At 39.4% G+C, this 22,385-nt stretch overlaps 1 long non-coding RNA gene across 1 annotated transcript in view; it reads right to left on the reverse strand.

Annotated features, from left to right (window-relative positions):
• Positions 1-22,385, reverse strand: part of LOC111821911 (uncharacterized) — a 266,274-nt gene that overhangs the window by 210,670 nt on the left and 33,219 nt on the right. The window lies entirely within an intron of this gene.

Genomic DNA, 22,385 nt, shown 5'->3' on the forward strand with positions numbered 1-22,385 from the left:
GAGGCCAACTCTTCAGACAGGGATTGGACTGGACTGGGAGACATAAAGTGATACTCGTGAGGAGTGTGCCTCTTAGCTCAAGTAGATACAAGAGACTAAACAGGCAGCTTCTGTCCAGAGGTGAGATGGGAATGAAGAGAGGGTTAGGAGCTGGTTGAATGGACTTGGGGAATCAGGGGTAGAAAGGAGGAGTGTGCTATTGCAGTATGGGGAGAGCAATTAGGGTCACATAACAAGGTATGTATAAATTTTTGTATGGGAGACTAATATGAAATGTAAACTTAATTTAAACTACACAATAAAAAAATTAAAAAAAAAAAAAGATACTGCAAAATCTCAACAACAAAAAGACAAATAACCCAATTAAAAAATGGGCAAAGGATATGAACAGGCACTTAGCCAAAGAAGACATTCAGGCAGCTAACACACACACGAAGAAATGCTCACGATCATTAACCATTAGACAAATGCAAATCAAAATTACAATGAGATACCATCTCATCCCAACAAGGCCAGCATTAATGCAAAAATCACAGAGATTAATGCTAGAGAGGTTGTGGAGAGACTGGAACACTTATACACTGTTGGGGGGAATGTAAAATGGTACAACCACTTTGGAAATCGATTTGGAACTTCCTTAAAAGGCTAGAAATAGAAGTACCATACGATCCAGCTATCCCGCTCCTTGGAATATATCCTAGAGAAATAAGAGCTGTCATACAAATAGATATATGCACACCCATGTTCACTGCAGCACTGTTCACGATAGCGAAAAAACATAGGTGCCCATCAAAGGACGAATGGATAAACAAATTATGGTATATCCACACAATGGAATACTACGCAACCATAAAGAACAACAATGAAGCCGTGAAACATCTTATAACATGGAGGAATCCGGAGGGCATTATGCTGAGTGAATTTAGTCAGTCACTAAAGGACAAATGTTATATAAGACCACTGTTATCAGAACTCAAGAAAAGGTTTAAACACAGAAGAAAACATTCTTTGATAGTTACAAGGGTGGGGAGGAATGGTGAGGGTTATTCACTAACTAGATAGTAGACAAGAATTATCTTAGGTGAAGGGAAGGACAGCACACACTACAGGGGATGTCACCACAACTGGACTAAATGAAAGCCTAGAAGTTTCCTGAATACAACCAAACACTTCGAGGGACAGAGTAGCAAGGTCAGGGGCCTGGGGGCCATGTTTTCAGGGGCCATCTAGGTCAACTGGCATAACAAAGTTTATTAAGAAAATCTTGTGCATCCTACTTTGGTGAGTGGCATCTGGGGTCTTAAAAGCTAGTGACTGGCCATCTAAGATGCATCAATTGGTCCCAACCCACCTGGAGTAAAGGAGAATGAAGAACACCAAAGTCACAAGGAAACTATTAGCCCAAGAGACAGAGAGGGCCACCTAAACCAGAGACTTCATCAGCCTGAGACCAGAACAACTAGAAGGTGCCCAGCTACCATCAATGACTGCCCTGACAGGGAACACCACAGAGAGTCCCCGATGGAGCAGGAGAAAGGTGGGGTGCAGCACTCAAATTCTAGTAAAAAGACCAGACTTAATGGTCTGACTGAGACTGGAGGAACCCCAGAAAGCATGGCCCCTGGATTCTCTATCAGCCTAGAACTAAAACAATTTCTGAGGCCAACTCTTCAAAGATTAGACTGGACTATGGAACATAAAATGGTACTTGTGAAGAGTGTGCTTCTTAGCTGAAGTAGATACTTGAGACTAAATGGGCAGCTTCTGTCCAGAGGTGAGATGAGAAGGCAGAGAGGGTCAGGAGCTGGTTGAATGGACACAGGAAATCAGGGGTTGAAAGGAAGAGTATGCTCTCACAGTATAAGGAGAGCAATTAGGGTCACATAACAATGTATGTATAAATTTTTGACTAGAGACTAACTTGAATTGTAAATTTTCACTTAAAATACAACAATAAAATAAAATTTAAAAAAAAAATTCATGTCCCCCTGGAACCTTCAGAATGTGACCTTATTTGGAAATAGGATCTATGCAGATGTAATCAAATTAAAATGAGTTTATACTGGATTAAACCAATTGCCATCGACTACAGCCCATGATGACCATGAGTTTTTGGAAATAGATCACCAGACCTTTCTCTTCCTAGGTACCTCTGGGTGGACATGAACATCCAACCTTTCCATTAGCAGCCAAGTGTGTTATAGGGTAGGCCCTAATGCAAATGATGATGTCCTTATAAGAGGAGAATAGTCACAGCCAGAGGGAAGAAATCCATGTGATGATGGAGGCAGAGACTGGACTACATGCCAAGGAACGCCAAGGATTGCCAGGAACCACCAGAAGCTGGGAAGAGGTGAAGAAGGGTACTCCCCTAGAGCCTTCAGAGAGAGCATGGCCCTGCTGACACCTTGATTTTGGACTTCTTGCCTCCAGAACTGTGAGAGAATAAGTATCTACTGTTTTAATCCACCCAGTTTGTGGTATTGTGTTATGGCAGCCCTAAGAAACTAATAAAGTGCCCAAATCGTAGTTGGGATTCAGTCAGTGTTTGCTGAATTGTGAATAAATGTTTCCCAAATATACTGTTCCCAATTTTTCCATAATGTGCCCGTATTTCTAAGGCTGAGCAAATTTCATTTAACATTGAACAACTGAAAAGGTGAACCACACTATTGCTAAGGAATTGCTGCCACAGGAGTTTCCAACCGTCTTCCTAAAGACACGTCCTCGCTTTCTTATGTCTCCAGGTTGGACATATTTCCTCTGCCACAGTCCTGGGTTACAAACTTGTGGGTGTACAATGCATTGGACAAAGAAATCGAGTTAGTTGGTGCCAATATCAACACAGGCAGATTTAGCACACAAAATTATAGGCTATAAAATTTTTTAAATACAGAAAATGCCAATTTTCTATCTGATGCCAGTGAGTCATTTTGCGCTAGAAGGGAGTGACTGTGACCAGAACACTTTTCTATCTTTGTCCAACCTAGACATCGGCAGTGTGAGCCTTCTGGTCACCCTAGTAAGAGTTTCACCTTACTAGAAGTTTCAGAGATCATGCAGAAATCTCTTTTAAATACAAAATGGCAATGCAAACTATGGAAACTGACTCTAGCACATTTTCAGTAAGACAGCCAAGTTTCTGGTGGTAAGTTTCACTCTGAAAAGAGACTGTCATGCTTCAGTGAGGCACTCCAGGTAATGCAGAAATATGTTAGTGAAACACACATAGTAAATAATGCCCCAAAGACTATCATCAGGCACTCACTCAACAACTAGGCAGTAAGCACTTACTATATGTCAGCAAAGGAGCCCTGGTGGTGCAGTGGTTAAAGTGCCTGCCTGCTAACCGAAGGTCGCTGGTTTGAACCCACCAGCTGCTCCATGGGAGGAAGATGTGGCAGTCTGCTTCTGTAAGGATTTACAGCCTTGGAAACCCTATGGGGCAGTTCTAATTCTACTCTGTCCTACAGGGTCACTATGAGTCAGAATCGACTCAATAGCAGTGGGTTTTGTTTGTTTTTTTTATATGATAGCACTGTTTAAGATAATGAGATACTATAATAAACAAAACCGTAATCTGTACACCAATGTTTACTGCAGCGCTATTCACAATAGTCAAAAGACAGGAACAACCTAAATGTCCATCAACAGATCAAGGGATAAATAAAATGTGCTACGTATATACGATGGAATATTACTCAGTCATAAAGAGAAATGAAGTCCTGATGTGTGTTCAACATGGATGAACTTTGAAAACGGCATGCTAGTGAAATAAGTCAGTCACAAGAGGACAAACACTGTATGATTACACTTACATGAAACATCTAGAGTAGGCAAGTGTATACAAACTTAAGTTTATTAGACGTTACCAGGGATGGTCAGGAGAGAGGACGGAAGAGGGATTCATTTCTGAGAGGCCACTGAGCTTCTGTTAACAGTGATGGAAAAGTTTGAAAATGGATAGTGATGATGGTTGCATAACAGGATGAACACAATTAATGCCACTGAACTGCACATCTGAAGAACGCTGAAATAGCAAATGTTATGTTACATACATATTTACCACAATAAAAAAAAATTTTCTTTAAAGACAATGAGCCAAAAAAAAAAAAAAAAACCAACATCTGCTTCATCTCGCCTTTTCACCCTTGCCTCATTCCATTTTCATCAAAGATGCCTTCTCCCTAAATGGACGCCTCCATAATTCACAAATCTGGCCTCTGCAAAGTAGACTCTGGAATGTGAAGTTTGCCAAAGAACAAAAGACTCCTTTCTGTTCACTGAAATTAGTCTGGAGTTCTGTAAAGAGAAGCTCACTTCTGGTGCTTCGCATAGAACTGGTCATGGCCTCCTGAATGCTGGTGGTGGCAACCCCCAGGCTGACGGTGGCATGACCGCTCTGAGAGTTGGCCAACAACCTAACCAGCCTGGGAACGCCCTTTAGCCTCAAGCTTGGCTCTTCCTGTCCTCTCTTTAACCTCTGCCCTTCATTCTCCTGGTGCCCATTGACAAGAATGTCTTCTTTGTATAATCTATACTTTGCACGGTCCTTTTCAGTGGCGCGGGGGGGGCATGGGGGTGGTGGGTGGGTTGCAGGACAGAGCACAGATGAACAAAGAGTTCAGGAACTTGGATGGAGCCGGGATGTTTGTTTATTTTTAACTCATTCAACAAGCATTTGAGAGCCTGTTCAATTCATTCAGCCACACTCATCTCTGCTTCAACCCAAGGATCTGTTTCATGGATAACGCAGAAGTAGGTAGGACATGAGCCATTTTCTTAAATAGTTTCTAATATGGTGGGAGTGATAGCTCTAAGAGCATGTACCTCTTGCATCAAACTGACTGGTTCATATTCCTTTCTTAACAGTGGACCATATTCCCCTCAGCCTAGAAGACTGGGAAATGTGCCTTCAGCTTGGCCACCCTTCAGCTCCAGATTATGGAATTTCTGTTCTGTGTTAAATCTTTAAGCCATATAGATGCTCAGTGTCAAAGGGTGCCCTGGACTGCATTTCAGGGTAAGGCACCTGCCTCTGGAGACTACTTGGCATATCTGTCTATCTATGTACAATGGCCATGCTCAATTAGCAGTGCTTACTCTAATTCTTGTAGCTATTTCTCTCTTCCCAGTCTTCATCTCTAAGAAGTTACAAACGAGCACTACATTTCTCAAAAAGCATCCCTTCCTTGTGCAAAGATGCCAGCAACCAAAAGGAAGTATCTCGGGGAAAGAGAAAAGCATCATGCATTTATGAGGTAAGCAATTTGCGAAAGACACCTGAGACAGCATGCAGCCTTCTAAGCACAGAAAAAGAGATGGTAAGAGACCCAAATAGTGACTTGGGGTCAGTGGGAAACCTTGCCAGAAAATAAACTGTCTTAAGTGACAAACTAGTGTTCAAATCCTTTTACAGTTTCTTCTATTCCTTTTTGCCAATGGAGCCCAGCCTCCTTAAAGGCCTTAGATGGAATAGAGTTGCTGGTATTTTAACCAGCAGAGGTAACACAAAATGCCACATGGATCATCACAAACAGTAATAACAAAGAAATAATTCCCAGGTTGACATCACATGACTAATTTTTAGGTTATAAGTATACATACACAGGCTTTCTAATACCTTGAGTTAGGCATTCTAATAAATAGAAAAACATAAATACAGAAAAGGTACTACACAGTTGTTACTGTTGTTAGGTACTGTCATGTGAATTTTGACTCATAGTGATCCCGTGTGACAGAGTAGAACCACCCCGTAGGGTTTACTTGGCTATAATCTTTATGGAAGTAGATTGCCAGGTCTTCCTCCCATGAGCCACTGGCTGGGTTCGAACTATCAACCTTTTGGTTAACAGTTGAGCTCTTAACTGTTTGCATCTCTGGGGCTCCTTGTACTACACTAGGGTGGGGTTACTTCAAGCACTTTGGCCTTTGTCTCTGGCCTCTATGAAATAACTCCTAGAGTAGTTGGGCTATATTGCACACATCTGAGGATTTGTATTAATGAGGGAGAGATGGTCTAGGAGCCCACCTGGTAAGTAATAACGAGCGTGTGCTCTGGTTGATAGATAAAAGCCCAAAACACTGAGGCTCGAAGAAGCTTCCCGAGGGAGAGAATCCTAGAAGGAAAGTTTCCAGGGAGGGACATGCCCTCCACTTCGGGGACCTTTCCAAACCTCTCCTGAGTGCCTCACGTTGCTCCTGAGTTACTCCTGAAGTGTATCCTTTACCCAAATAAACCACAGAACACAAGTACAGCCTGTGAGTTCTGTGTGATGTTGCAGCGAATTACAGAACTCAGCCGAGAAAAAGAAGAGTGCCATGGGGAAAGCAGCTGGTATCAGAGACAATGGAGAAGTTAGAAAGCAGAGGTATACTAGACCTCCATGTCGTAGGAACCAGCTTTATGCTGATTCTTAGTCACAAAATTATTCCTTCAAGTAGATTTCCATAAAATGCGAGTTCACTTGCAAAAAAAAAAAATTCAAATAATATGCAGTCCTTAAAAATCAGTTCCACAAGTATAGCAATTTCAATGCCAAAGAAAATTATTCTTCTATAACTTCCACCCTTTACATGCAAAGTCTGGTCCCTAGTTCTAAAAATACAGCCGTTAAGCACTATCCTAAATCTGTTAGAAACGTATCTCAATCTCCAAACTTAGTACTTCCCCCTTCAATATGACAGCACCCTTAATAAGTAGAATTTAAACACTGGAAGAAACAGGTTATTCCTGATTGCTTGTGTGGCATTTTAGTAAATGTAATCTTGCAAAGTCAGAACCAGAGGTTAGAATGTGTTTTGAGTGCCAAAGGAAGGGAGATTTATGCCCCACTTCTTTAGCACCTCACTGGAATGAACTTAAAACTCCAAACCCATTGCCGTCATGTGGATTCTGACTCACAGCAACCCTACAGGACAGAGTAGAACTACTCTCGTAGGGTTTCCAAGGAGCGTCTGGTGGATTCAAATTGCTGACCTTTTGGTTAGCAGCTGAATGCTTAACCACTGCACCACCAGGGCCCCAGAATGAACTTCAGTAGCGGACATTCCAGGGTATCTGTGCCTTTTTAATTTTTTCTCATGTACTGCTTCAGATAACTCTTCTGTAGCATTTGTGGTTTGCTGATGGGAGTGATTTTATCCACCCTAAGTCAATTTTCATTCCCAGTAACGCTCTTACTTTAGCTATAACTACCCATATATTAGTCTTTCATTATAAAATAATGCCCTGCTTTCAGACTCTCGCTCTATTTTGGTACATCCTTTTAAATTAGAATGCATGCCATTAAAATGCATTTGTTCCATTGAGACAGATTTTTAGGCTCATTATGATGCTCATTGTTGACACAATAGCTCCTTCAGATACACAACACTCTGTCATAAAAGACCTATACTTGGATGGGTAACAAAAGTGTTTTGTAAAGGCTGTCTTCTCAATGTGGTTGCTGTCAAAGACGTACATTAATATCGTCCTAGTTAAAGGGTATTTATTCTAAAAAGTGCAGACCATTGAAATAGAAAATGACATCATGAACTATTTCTACAAGTTTAGTTGCTTCTGAGAACTCAGTGTTGTTAGATATTCAGTGGTAGAAATGATGAGCAACAAGTTCGTAATTTGAGCATTTTCCTATGGCATGTTGTCTTAGTTATCTAGGGCTGCTATAACAGAAATACCACAAGTGGATGGCTTTAACAAACACAAGTTTATTCTCTCACAGTCTAGTAGGATAGAAGTCTGAATTCAGGGTGCCAGCTCCAGGGGAAGGCTTTCTCTCTCTGTTGGCTCTGGAGGAAGCTCCTTATCATCAAACTTTTCTTGGTCTAGGAGCTTCTCAACACAGGGATCCATGATCCAAAGAACACGCTCTCCTCCAGGAGCTGCTTTTTTGGTGGTATGAAGTCCCCCGTCTCTCTGCTGGCTTCTCTCTTTTATATCTCAAAAGAGATTGATTTAAGACACAACCTAATCTTGTAGATTGAGTCCTGCCTCATTAACATAACTACCAATAATTCCAGATCATTAACATCATACAGGCAGGATTTACAACACATAGGAAAATCACATCAGATGGCAAAATGGTGGACAATCACACAATACTGGGAATCACGGCCTAGCCAAGTTGATACACATTTTGGGAGGACACAATTCAATCCATAACACATGTATTCCCAAAGTCATTCATTTTCCATTCTTTCCATAATCAATAAGCATTTCAGATTTCAATTTAAGTGAACTCCTTTCTTGTATCAGTGGAAAAGAAACAGCCTATGTGAAAATGCTACCAAATTCAAAATACTAAAGTTGGGTTATTTGTTATAAAAATAAACCTTAAAATAAAAATATGTTTCTCCCTCTTGCAGGCGTTAAAACTAACATATAAAATAGATGGGTGACATATTCTTACAGAGTGAGGTCATGCTTTAGTCTTGATCATGCTCAATAGACTGAGGACACAAAGCCAATATTTTGAGAAATTAAAATGCCAAATTGACTGAGCCTATACAAGGTAAATAGAAAGAGGAGGAAACACACAGTATATTCCAAAATTTCATTTCTGTAACATTTCACTTGCTATGCAACCATTTAAGCTCTGATTTACCTCTCTCTAGAACACACATCATGAGCCTCAAATATTTTGAGGGTTTATTATACTCAGGAATATAGAACTAAAAAGAACCTTAGAGAAAACCAAAGTCCAGAGAGGGTAAATAATTCTCCTAAGATCACACAGCTACTTGATGGCAAAGTAGAAACAAGAGTTTAGGTATCTGTGTGCCTAATTCAGAGACCTCCATATTACATAATCCTACTGCTCTGTCTTGAAAAACAATGTGCAAAATAGGTGGTCAGAATCACCCTCAAAAAGAAGATAGAGAAAACCAAAACTTGTATTAAGGTAGTTTGTATGCTCTGTGCCTAGTAGTTAGATCAGCTTTGAACAGATGCCAAAAAATCGTTTGTAACATATCCTCAATAAAACTGTGAGCAATAAATAAATAAATAAGCAAGCATGCAATGCCCCCAAAAAGAAAAGCGCTTAACCATAAATAAGAAACCACATGCTTTTAGCACTAAAAAATAAGTGCAAATTTTAATAGTTTCTTTAGACTTATAATAACTACTCAGAAAAAATGGAAAATGATTCCATTCACAATAACATCACCAAGTATAAAACAATTAGGAAAAAAAAAAAAACCAAGATGTGAGGCTTACGCAGAACTTTATCAGAAAAACGTAAACGAACACTGTTCAAGAATGACACCTTATTTGTTATCAGATGAGAATGAGTAATATGAAGATATCAACTCTCTCCCGAGAGGTCCAATGTCATCCCATTCAAAATCACAAGAAAATTCTTATTGGACCTTAACAAGACTGAGATTAACAACAGTAGGAAAGCCATTTGAAAGATTAAGTGGGAGGAAAAGAGCCAAGATATTTCTTTTTAGTGGAGTAAAAGTTAAAAAAAGAGTATTGTTGTTGTGTGCCGTCATACCAACCCTATAGGACAGAGGAGAACTGCTTCATAGGGTTTCCAAGTCTGTAATCTTTACAAAAGCTGATTGCCACATCTTTCTCCCACGGAGCAACTAGTGGGTTTGAACCACCAACGTTTAGGTTAGCAGCCGAGCATTTAACTATTGCACCACCAGGGCTCCTTCCCAAAAAGAGCATTAGCTCTACATATTAAAACAATCTATGAAGTTTGCAATGCTTAAAATACTGTAGTACTGGCACAAAATTAGGTGGCAGTGTATGGACAGAATATAGAAATCCCACATATAAAGGATCTTACTATATGAGAGAGGGTAATTTAAATCAGAGGAGGAAGAACTGTTCAATTTGCTCAATTTCTTGAATAACTGGTCAACTTCTAGAAACAATATTTACTTACCTACCCTAAATAATGTAGCCAAATAAAGTCTATGTGAATTAAAGAGTTAAATGTAAAATAAATTAAGCAACAGGACATTAATGGGAAAATACAACGAGTTTGAAATAGAAAAGGACTTTATAATACAAAAGAGATTCCAGGAACAAAAATATTAATCAGTTTGACTATATAAAAATAGAAAAAAAATCTGTACATCAGAAAATTTCATACACTGAATTAAAAAACACATAGGGAAAATTTCTCCAACACGACTAGCAAAGAGTTAGGATCCCTAATATATAAAGACTATGTATAATCAATAATAAAAAGAATACACAAATAGAAAAATATACAAAGGACATGTCTGGTCATTGAAAGATAAATGAATAATAAATAGGAAAACTGTTCAAGCTCAATGGTTATCAGAGAAATGCAAATTAAAAACAATGATATACCATTTTTCATCAATAAACTGAAATTTTACAGATAATATCCAGTTAGTGACAGCACAGAAAAAAAACATTCTCATACACAGCTTGTTGCTGTTGTTAGCTGCCGTCATATCAATTTGACTAATTTTAACTGCCCCATAGGGTTTTCTTGGCTATAATCTTCACAGAAGCAGATTTCTAGGTCTTTCTCCCAGGCTTACCAAAACCAAAACCAAACCTGTTGCCGTCGAGTCGATTCCAACTCATAGCAACCCTATAGGTCAGAGTAGTACTGTCCCATATGGTTTCCAAGAAGCACCTGGTAGATTTGAACTACTGACCTTTTGGTTAGCAGCCATAGCTCTTAACCACTACGCCACCAGGGTTTCCCTCCCAGGCTTATAGGAGTGCAAATAGGTATTAACATTTTGAAGGAGTATTTGGCAATATATGTTAATTGCTATAAAAATATATCCTCTTTGACCCAGCAGTTTAACTACAGGTAGTCTCAGACTTATGTCAGAGTTCCTTTCCAACGACTCTGTCATTAAGTCGGTTCTAACATAAGTTGAATACCATTTTTTTTTTTAAGTTTTTATTATTATTGTCTTTTATTATCAGTATCTTTATAAACCTGATCTTTGTCTTTGAGAGTTGGAAACATTACATATAAACTTATAGATACATAATATATGTATACATACATACATAAAAAATACACAAATTATAAAAAAAAGGATGGTCATAAGTGGGTTCATCGTGACTCGAATACATTGTAACTCAGGGACTACCTGTATAAGAATTTACTCCAAAGTGAACCTACAGACTGGGAAAAAAATTTTGGTAATGACATATCTGACAAGGGTCAGATCTCTAAAATAGAAAATTCAATAACTCAACAACAAAAAGACAAACAATCCAATCAAAAAATGGGCAAAAGACATGAACAGACACTTCACCAAAGACGACATTCAGGTGGCTAACAAAAACATAAAGAGATGTTCACGATCATTAGCCATTAAGCAAAAACAAGATAAAACACATTGCTGTCGAGTCGACTCTGACTCATAGCAACCCTATAGGACAGAGTGGAACTACTCATAGGACTTCCAAGGAGTGGCTGGTAGATTTTAACTGCCAACTTTTTGGTTAGCAGCCAAGCTTTTAATCACTGTACCACCAGAGCTCCCATTAGCCATTAGAGAGATGCAAATCAAAACAACTATAAAATACCATCTCACCCCTGCAAAAACAGCACTGATCAAAAAACAGAAAACAAATGCTGGCAAGGTTGTGGGGAGACTGGAACTCTTATACAGTGCTGGAGGGATTGGAAAATGGTACAACCACTATGGAAAATGATATGGCACTTCCTCAAAAAGCCAGAAGTGGAAATACCTTATGATCCAGCAATCCCACTCCTAGGTATATATCCTAGAGATATCAGAGCTGTGACACAAATAGACATGTGCACACCCATGTTCACTGCAGCATTATTCACATAGCAAAAAGATGGAAACAACCTAAGCGCCCATCAACGAATGAATGGGTAAACAAACTGTAGTACATACATACAATGGAATACTATGCAATGATAAAGAATAATGATAAGTCCATGAAACTAACATGGATGAATCTGGAAGACATTATGCTGAACGAAATAAATCACACACAAAAAGTCAAATGATACCACTTTTATAAAAAGTCAAGAGTAGAGATACAGAAAGCAACATTCTTCAATGGTTACCATCTTGCGAAGAGGAGGGGGGGCATCACTTACTAGTTAGTACCCAAACCAAACCTGTTGTCACTGAGTTGATTTTGACTCATAGCGACCCTTTAGGAGTGGGTAGAACTGCCTGGTAGGGTTTCCAAGGAGTGGCCAGCGGATTTGAACTGTCAATCTTTTGGTTAGCAGCTGAGCTCTTAACTACCGTGCCACCAGAGCTCCTTACTAGATAGTAGACACGTGTTAATTCTAGTGATGGGAAAGGCAATACACAAAGTGGGATAAGTCAGCACTACTTCACCAAGGTAACTAAAGACACTGAGAGGAACTCAAGAATAAAGGAAAACTATGGTAAATGCTATAATGTGTACAATTTTGCAATAGCAAGCAAAAAATACGTGAGTGGTTACATAGGTAGATATGTATGCTATATGGGTGTGGGAAGGCATATGGGAGTACATGCACACACATATATTTAGGTATATTTGCAGGCATATATGTGGAGACCTGGTGGCACAGTGGTTAAAGTGGCAGTTTGAATCCACCAGCTGCTCCTTGGAAACCCTACCAGGCGGTTCTACTCTGTTCTATAGGGTCGCTATGAGTCAGAATCGACTTGACAGCAACAAGTTTATACATATACATGTTTGCATGTGCTGCATAATCATACATATAATAAAGCACATAGGGGCACAGTTATGGATACTTCCTAGACATACCCAAACACCTCATGGGATTGATTTACTGGGTTTAAAGGCTCAGGACCAGAGTCTTGTGGGACAACTGGGTCAACTGGCATAACTTAGTTCATAAAGATAATGTTCTACCTTCTAGTTTGATGAGCGGTGTCTGGGATCTTAAAAGCTTGCAAACGGTCATCCCATCTGGAGCAAAAGAGAATGAAAAAACCAAAGACTCAAGGAATAAATTAGTCCATAGGACTAATGTCCCATGGGAACCACAGTCTCTTCTAGCCTGAGACCAGAAGAACTAGATGGTGCCCAGCTACCACTATCTACTTTCTGACCAGGGACACAATAAAACGTCCTGGTTATAATGGGAGAAGAATGTAGACCAACCAAGATACATTACATCTAATTACATCTCCATGATGTAGACAGCAAATTCTCCTGTTTTCCATTATTTTCTGAAAAATGCTAGTCAGATCTAGAAGTTTGGTTAGATTCAAGTTTGATTTTCTTGGAGTGTCTACCAAAAAGTGGTATGATGTATTTCTGGGAATCACATAATGTGTCTTGGTTGTCTCTCTTTTGGTAAGGTTAGCAGCTACTGATGAGTATGGCCTAGACACATAATTCATCAAGAGTTACAAAACAGTGATATTCTATCACTCCTTTTCATGTCTTAGCTGGAATACTACTATAGAGAAATTTCTCATGCTATTTGGTGGCTTTGAGTTACAATTTACATAGGAAAATAAGGGGAAATGTTTGATTCTTTCCCTTTACATTTTCAAAATGAGTTAGTTCCTAGCATAGGGGAGTCCTTTCGAAGTGCAGATCTGATCATAGCACTCCTATTTCTTCTCATACAACCTTTAAAAGGCAAACCATTGTTTTTAAGATAAAGAACAGTATCTTCAACAAGTCCACAAGGCCCTGCATAGTTTGATGCCAGCTTGTTTATACTTTTTGGAAATCTCTGTTGTCCAGCCATTCACCTTCGTTCAATTACTGAGATACACCATGTTCTCTCCCACCACAGGGCCTTTGCACAGGCAGTACCCTCAGACTGAGATGCTCTCCCCTTGTCCCCAGCTTCTGTAGTTAATTCCATCCATCCTTCAGATGTGAACTTAAGTACCACTTTCTCTCAAAAGCCTTCCCAGACCCACAGTCTAAGTCAGGCTTATTTGTCATATACCTTCAAAGAACTCTGTCCCTTTGCTTCAAAGCATTTATCTCAACTTGCAACAAAACACAAAGTGTTATTTCTTAATTACTGTTTGCTTCTTACTTCCCAACTGTAAATCTATTTGAGCAGTTGCCATGTCTGTTTTGGGCCACACCGACCCAGCCCCAACTCCTAGCGCTGTGCCAGCCGCATTTTACTCATTACCATTACCACTGAGTCAATTCCAACTCAAAGCCACCCTAGAGGACAGAGCAGAACTGCCCCATAGGGTTTCCTAGGAATGGCTGGTGGAATTCAAACTGCCAAACTTTTGATTAGCAGCCGAGCTTTTAACTACTGCACCACCAGGGCACATTATGGCTTCTCCATAAATACACGTGGAAGGAACGAGTGAGCATGTGTGCGTGTGTGTGTGAGTTCTAACATTATTTGCTTATTCTCATTCATTCCAAAAGCCTTTACTGACCACAACAGCTAACTTGTGTTGGGCATCATGCCAGGTGCCAGGGAGTCTGAGTTGATCACAATCTAATTTAGGAGGTGGACAAGTAAACAGACAATTCCAAGACAGAGTATCATGCAGAGGAGCAAAGAGTGACAGTAGAGCACCTGGGCAGATGTGACAACAGGGCACATTTTAATTAAAGCAGTATTCTCTGTTGGGTAACAGACAGTAACAGAGTGCCTTTTTAACACAGCTGAATCCAACTGAATCAGGACACAGGAACCCAAAATGATATATATTTAAAAAAAAAAAAAAAGACATTTACTTCAACTCAATTAAGACAAGTTTTCCTTACCATAATTCAAGAGTTTACGGCTTGTGCCACAACATGAGTTCTGTTAAGCTGTTGATAATAGAATTCTCTGGCCACAAATAAATAACACAGATAAAGATTTTTGAGACAAATGGAGTGCCAAAGAGATATTTTTTGAACTATTGCTTTCACAAAGCTAGAGGAAATATACAACAAATTCTCTCAGTAATTAGGACCAAATATAATTGGTAAGTTGCTACTGTTGTTGTTTAGGTGCTGTCAAGTTGGTTCTGACTCATAGGAACCCTATAGGGCAGAGCAGAACTGCCCCATAGGGTTTCCAAGGAGCAGCTGGTAGATTCAAACTGCCGCCCTTTTGGTTAGCAGCTGAGCTCTCAACCACTACGCTACCAGGTCTCCAAGTTGCTATTAGTAACATAAAACATAACATAATCATCATCATAAGCTATTGGGGTGTAACAAATTATTTCATTAGCATAGATGTTCTCCTTGCCGAAACCCAGTTCCACCGGATTTTAAAGTTTTCATTACAGAGTTGTGATTAAATCAGGTAAAGCAGTTCTTGTATAAACTGTTTCTTCCACAATACTTAGGACTTTTTAAGGGTTTGTTTTGTCTTGTTAGGTGCCATTGAGTCATTTCTGACTCATAGTGACCCTATGTACAACAGAACAAAACACTGCCCAGTCCTGTACCGTCCCCACAATTGTTACTATGTTTGGGCCCATTATTGCCGCCACTGTGTCAATCCATCTAGCTGAGGGTCTTCCTCTTTTTTGCTGACCCTCTACTATACCAAGCACGATGTCCTTCTCCAGGGACTGGTCTTTGCTGATAACATGTCCAAAGTATGTGAGATGAAGTCTTGCCATCCTTGCTTCTAAGGAGCATTCTGGCTGTACTTCTTCCAAGACAGATTTGTTCATTCTTCTGGCAGCCATGGTATCTTTGTCACCAATACCATAATTCAAAGGCATCAATTTTTCTTCAGTCTTTCTTATTCATTGACTAGCTTTTGCATAGTAGACCATATAATAATTGTCCAATTCAAAATGGCCAATACCAGTCCACTTCAGCTCACTAATGCCTAGGATATTGATATTTATGCATTTCATTTTTGACAATTTCCAATTTTCCTAGATTCATACTTTGTACATTCCATGTTCCTATTATTAATGGATGTTTGTAGCTGTTTCTTCTCATTCTGAGTCGTGTCACATCAGCAAATGAAGGTCTCGAAAGCTTTACTCCATCCGCGTCATTAAGGTCAACTCTACTTTGAGGAGGCAGCTCTTCCCCAGTTGTATTTTGAGTGCCTTCCAACCTCTGGGGCGCATCTTGTGGCACCATATCAGACAATGTTCCACTGCTACTCATAAGGTTTTCCCTGGTCAGGCCCTTCTTCCTAGTCTGTCTTAGTCTGGAAGTTCTGCTGAAACCTGTCCACCCTGGGTGACCCTGCTGGTATGTGAAATACTGATGGACTAGCCTCCAGCATTACAGCAAAAAGCAAGCCACAAAAGTATGACAAACTGACAGACGAGTGGTGGACTTCAGGGGTAGAGAGACCTTATTTATCTTTTTATGTATCCCCAGTGTTTATCACACTATCTGGCATATAGTAAGAGCTCATCAATGATAGAATAAGTGAATGAGTGATCTTTAGATAGAAAAGCTTTAAATAATGCAGAAGAGATGATAGATACAGAGTGACTGTATAATTTATCGTCCAAATTGGGACACTTCTGAGAGTGAATGTGGATTCTGTTAGTAAGTATAAACCCAGACTGTCCCAAGCAAACCAGCTCCCTCACCCTAACAATAAGGAACCAAAAGCTTCAGAGAGATTAATCCATTATTTATCTGCTTAGGACTTAGAAGAATTTTGGGGGATGGTAGGGATGGAGGGATGGCCATGATTATTTCAAACAGTTTCACAAATGAGGATTTCAAAGGATCAAAACAGATAAAAAGACGCTCAATTTCATTTATCATTGGGGAAATTCAAAATAAAATCACAATGAAATTCCACTACACACCCAAGAGAATGGCTAATATTTAAATATTGATACTATTAAGTATTAACCAAGCTGTGGTAACAACTAGAACTCTCATACTTTACTGATGGAAGTGTGAATTTGTACAAGTACTTTAGAAAACTGTTTGGCAGTATCTACTAAAGCTTAATATATGTGTGCCCTACGACCCAGAAATTCTATCCCACAATAGAAATGCTTACATGTGTTCAACAAGAGACATGTCCAATAATATTAGAGCTGCACTATTTGTAATGGTCAAAAACTAGAAACAATCCAACTGTCCACCAACAGTAGAATGGATAAACTCAGTGTGTGGCATATTCAAACAATAGAATACTATACAGAAACAAGAGTAAAGAAACTTGCTACACTTAACAACATGGCTGAATCTCACAAACAAAATGGTCAGCAAAAGAAGTCAAACACAATATGAGTATATACTGTACAGTTCCATTTGTATGAAGTCTAAGAACAGTATAAAATTCCTATCCATGGATACAAGTCTTGACAACAGTTACCCTTGGGAGGGGTAGTGTAATAGTTTCCTAGGGCTGCTGTAATAAAGTACCACAAACTGGATAGCTTACAAGGGCAGAAATTTATTGTCTCACAGTTGTGGAGGCTAGAGGTCCAAATCAATGGGTCAGTTGGGCATGCTCACTTTCTAGGGGAAGGTTCTTTCTTATCTCCCCCAGATTCTGGGCGTTCCTAGCTTGTAGCTGCATCTTCTCGTCTCCAGCCTTCCTCTCTGTCTCTTCTCCTCTTTTATAAGGACACCACTCACACTGGATTAGGAACCACCTACTCCAGTATGACCTCATGTTAACTTAACTGGTAATGTCTTCAAACACCGTATTTCCAAGCCAGGTCATGTTCACAGGTACCAGGGATTAGGACTTCAGCATATCTTTTTAGAGTACAATTCAATCCATAACATGTAGTAACTGGGAGGGGTATAAGAAGAGCTATGAACGTGATCAACCTAAAGAGTTCACTTTGTGATAATTCGAATCATATACTTAAGATGGGTATACTTTTCTTTATGTATATTATACTTAATAAAAGGTTTATTTTAAAAATGTACCCAAGAGATTATATTCTCCTATCTTCTTTTTCTCCCAAGAATTTTTAACTCTGTAAACATGCTAAAAAAAAAAAATCACTCCACTGAACTCAGAACTATTTGAAAGGGCTCATTTGGCAGGTATTCAACAAATGTTTGATGATGAGGATGATGTTCCTTAAAGGAAAGACTGATCCAACATTTCCCCCTTCAACTGTCTTATTTTTCCTGTTTTTATTCAACATTCTGTTTGATGTCAGATCAATAAAGACGATCAGAAAACAAGAAATGATAAGTCACCAAATTTGCCCCATTGATGAGGGTGATCATAGAACTTGAAAATTCATTGAAAAACCCTAAAAGCAATTTCTAGATCATTAGCACAGAACATTCTAAGAGAAACTTCAAATCACTAAAAATTCCAGCTTCTCAGATTCTTGAAAAAAGAGTTGAAGGAAATGAGAAAAGACGTATGAGTATTAACGAGGTATCAAGGGATAAGTGAAACTGTTCATTGTGGAAAGTTAAGAAAGGTCAAAGCATTCTTCAAGATTTGCTATTACATCATGTCATGTGTGAGGCTCAAAGTGTAAACTCCTCTAAGGCAAGGGATGTTGTTGTTAATTTCCACTGAGTAAGCTTCAACTTATGGCGATCCCATGTACAACAAAATAAAATGTTGCCCAGTCCTGCACCATCTTCACGATCACCGGTACAGTTGAGTCCATTGTTGCGGCCACTGCATATTTTAAGTGACTTCCAACCTACAGGGCCCCTCTTCCAGCACTACATCAGACAATATTCTGTTGTGATCCATACGGTTTTCATTGGTTAATTTTTGGAAATAGACCACTGGGCCTTTCTTCCTAGTCTGTCTTAGTCTGGAAGCTCCACTGAAACTTGCTGTCCACCATGGTTGACCTTGCTGGTATTTGAAATACTGATGGCATAGTTTCTAGCTTCATAATAACATGCAAGCCACCACAGTACAACAAACTGACAGGTAATGGAAGGCAAGGGTTCCACTTATCAGCACATCTCCTGCAGGTGCTCAATAGTTTCATGTTTTTTTTTTTTTTGGGGGGGGGGCAGGTGTTGTTTGAAACACTAATTTCATTCCTCTCTCAAGGCCCACTTTTGTCTCATCCTTTCTTTGTATCTGTGTGACCCAGGAATTAAATAAAAAAGCCCTCCTGCTTCTAATGGGTATAAGAAGCACCTGTCATGAAAATGTGACGACTTCTTGGAGGAAGATAAATACAGATTTTAACTTCCTACCAAAAAGAAAAATGAAAAGGGGGGGGACACAAAAAGGGGGGAAAAAAAAAAGGATTACCCTGGAAAGCAGACAACTACAATGAGGAGTATTAAAGTTATAATTCAACTTTTTGTGAACATCATTCAGCTGCACAGTACGGCAAAGATCCTGGTCCCACAGTGGTTTCACTGAGCATGCCTGGTCTTCTCATTCTACTTTTACCACAGGAAATGTAGTAAATCTTTCCTAAAATATACATCTAACTATGCATAGTATAGAATTAATTCAACAGCAGCTGTAGCACACCTTCCAGAAATAATTTACAATAATTTGTCAGGATTAACCTTTTGATAAAACATAAATTAGTCTAAATTTAAAGTACTTTCAAGAGGTACAGAGGTCCATTTTTATTATATAAACGCTGTATCAGCAAGTGGATGGAGGTGAAAAATACTGATGCTGAGAAGAGCTATCGCTCTGTTGGACTTAATGTTTGGTGCTATAAAATAGAAGCTTCGCATTTCAGCATGGGAAGGAGTGATTCACAACCAATTGCATCTTCCTTAGTTAGTCCTAGAAATGTCAAGCCCTATAATGAACGAGACATGCTTGCAGGTCCAGACAGTCAGGATATAATGACAAATGAGGAGTCTACATCACAGCATTTTAAAATGTTTGCAGACATACATTTTTCATATTCTATAGCCACCATCTGCAGAATTAAAGGGCCTCGGGCATTTCTAGAGACCATCCAGTATAACACAGAAGAATCTGAATTGCCAAGAGGATAAAAGCTTTCAGTGTGGGAAGCAGTTAATGCATACTCAATTACTTTCAAACACTGGCCAACAGCCTATGCCCATATTTTCCTTTCTTGAAAGGGAGGGGGATGGGTAAAATCACAATATTATTTTGGATACTTGCATAGATTTAACTTTACCAATGTGGTTGTTTTTAAATTAAATTATGCATAACCAAATACTGATCAAAATTAATCCAGCTCTCCTGCTACAGAGCTTCTATTTCAAGAATAGTCTCCCCTCAAACACACACACACCACTGTGGATATTCTGTCTAAGCCAGACAAGAAGAGTATTATAGGGCTAAGAGTTGTCTTCAAGAAGCCAGGATCTCCCTGAAGGTAATACTGGGCCTTGTGGTGGTTCTACGTGTGCGGGAAAACCTAATAATCAATGGAATTTGAGTGCTTTGCTTTTACTGAGTGCCATGGTAACTACAGACGCCTTAGCATATTGGAGTACACATAATATTTATAGAGTACTCAGCATTTGTTAAGACATCTCATTGCAAGTCTCTGGTGCTCAAAAACGTAGAGACCCGACTAACTCTTACATGATAAAATGTAGAAGAAACAAAACTCGCAGGGAAGTTTCAATTCTATTAATCTGAAATATTTCTTACAATGGATTCCACTTTCCCTTGGATCACCACCTAAATTATAAAGGCAATCAAGGAACACTGCCTGCATATAGTAGGGTAAGGCTCTATCCCAAGCCCTGCAACTTAGCTTTGGTAGAAAGAACGTACCCTCCCTCACCTCTCACAATCCAAGAGCCTCTTCCCAAATTAACCATCTCTGGGAGGGTACAGGAGCCCTGGTGTCACAGTGGTTAAGAGTTCAGCCTCTAACCAAAAGGTCAGCAGTTCAAATCCACCTTGGAGACCCTATGGGGCAGTTGTACTCTGTCCTCTAGGGTCACTATGAGTCAGAATCAACTCGACAGCAATGGGTTTGGGTTTTTAGTTTGGGGAGGGTCCAGTCAACCATCTTTGTGAAATGTTTTTACAACTCACATCCAATAAGTAAATTGGCTTTTGCCTCATTTCAAAGAAAGATGTTTGAAATTTTGTGTTAAATTTGTCTACACTACTGTCAGGGCACCCCATACCAAGCTTTTAAGAGCAACCAAAGAAAGCTTTATTGGCTCAATAAAAGCTGATGCCCAGGGCTCTATACTTAACAGTTATTCTTGAGAATGAAACTCTATTAGCTTATAAACAAACCAAGGCTCTCTAAGGTAAAAAAGCAACATTGGCATTAATCATCATCATCACTGTCATGGCTTGAATTGTGTCCCCCAAAAAAATGTGTGTATCAATTTGGCTAGGCCATGATTCCCAGTGTTGTGTGGTTGTCCTCCATTCTGTGATTATAATTTTATGTTAAAGAGGATTAGGGTGGGACTGTAACACCACCCTAACCCAGGTCACATCCCTGATCCAACGTAAAGGGAGTTTCCCTGGGTTGTGGCCTGCACCACCTTTTATCTCTTATAAGAGATAAAAGGAAAGGGAAGCAAGTGGAGAGTTGGGGACCTCATACCACTAAGAAAGCAGTGCCGGGAGCTGAGCACATCCTTTGGAGCTGAGGTTCCTGCGTAGAGAAGCTCCTAGTCCAGGGGAAGATTGACAAGGACCTTTCACCAGAGAAAGCCTTCCCCTGGAGCTGATGCCCTGAATTTGGACTTGAAGCCTACTGGACTGTGAGAGAATATATTTCTCTTCGTTAAAGCCATCCACTCGTGGTACTTCTGTTAGAGCAGCACTAGATAACTAAGACAATCATCACTTAGTATAAGTAGTGATTCTCAAGTTCATGATCATAAAGCAGAAAAAGAAAACAAAAAGCCCTCTAGAAAAAGAAAAGTAATTGAGATACAGTTCCTCATCAATCATGAAGCAACTTATCTTATCCCAGCATTTCCCGGCAACTCATCCTTTGAACAATATTTCATAGACTAAATGATTTCCTAGGTTCAAAAATATCGACTAGATCAGCCTCTTCACTCCTTCGACAATGGAGGTTTCTTACCAAATGATTAACAGAGCTCAGGTCCAAGGAAGAAAATTATTCTCCCAACCATGATCATAACAAAGCTGAAACAGAAGTTTAAATAGCACCATCACAAGATGAAGAAGTGGTTCACAGCAATTAAGTTTCTTCATGAGCAAAAGAAAAGAAAGACTAGATTTGTATGTAGATACACGAAAACTAATATTTCTATTTTCAAGACACCAACTCCTTTCTTCTCCTTTTTCCCCCAAGTAAATACCTTATTTTTCTTAAGTATCTACAGCTTTGTGACTGCTTCTAGACTCAGAGGACCTCTCTAGAGCAAACTCTGACTTACTTCCACAGGAAGGAAAATATATGCCCGTGTAATTTCAATGTCACAAGGATGCAACTTGTTCTAGAAGTTCTACAGAGCTGATCCACTTTATCAGCATTCTACACAGGATAAAGGGCAGGGCAAAATCAGATTCAGAAGGTATTCTGACAAGAGTTTCAAACATTTCCATTGAGGTAGG

The sequence above is a fragment of the Trichechus manatus genome, unplaced genomic scaffold (genome assembly GCF_000243295.1).
Source record: "Trichechus manatus latirostris isolate Lorelei unplaced genomic scaffold, TriManLat1.0 scaffold00115, whole genome shotgun sequence".
Lineage (NCBI taxonomy): Eukaryota > Metazoa > Chordata > Mammalia > Sirenia > Trichechidae > Trichechus > Trichechus manatus.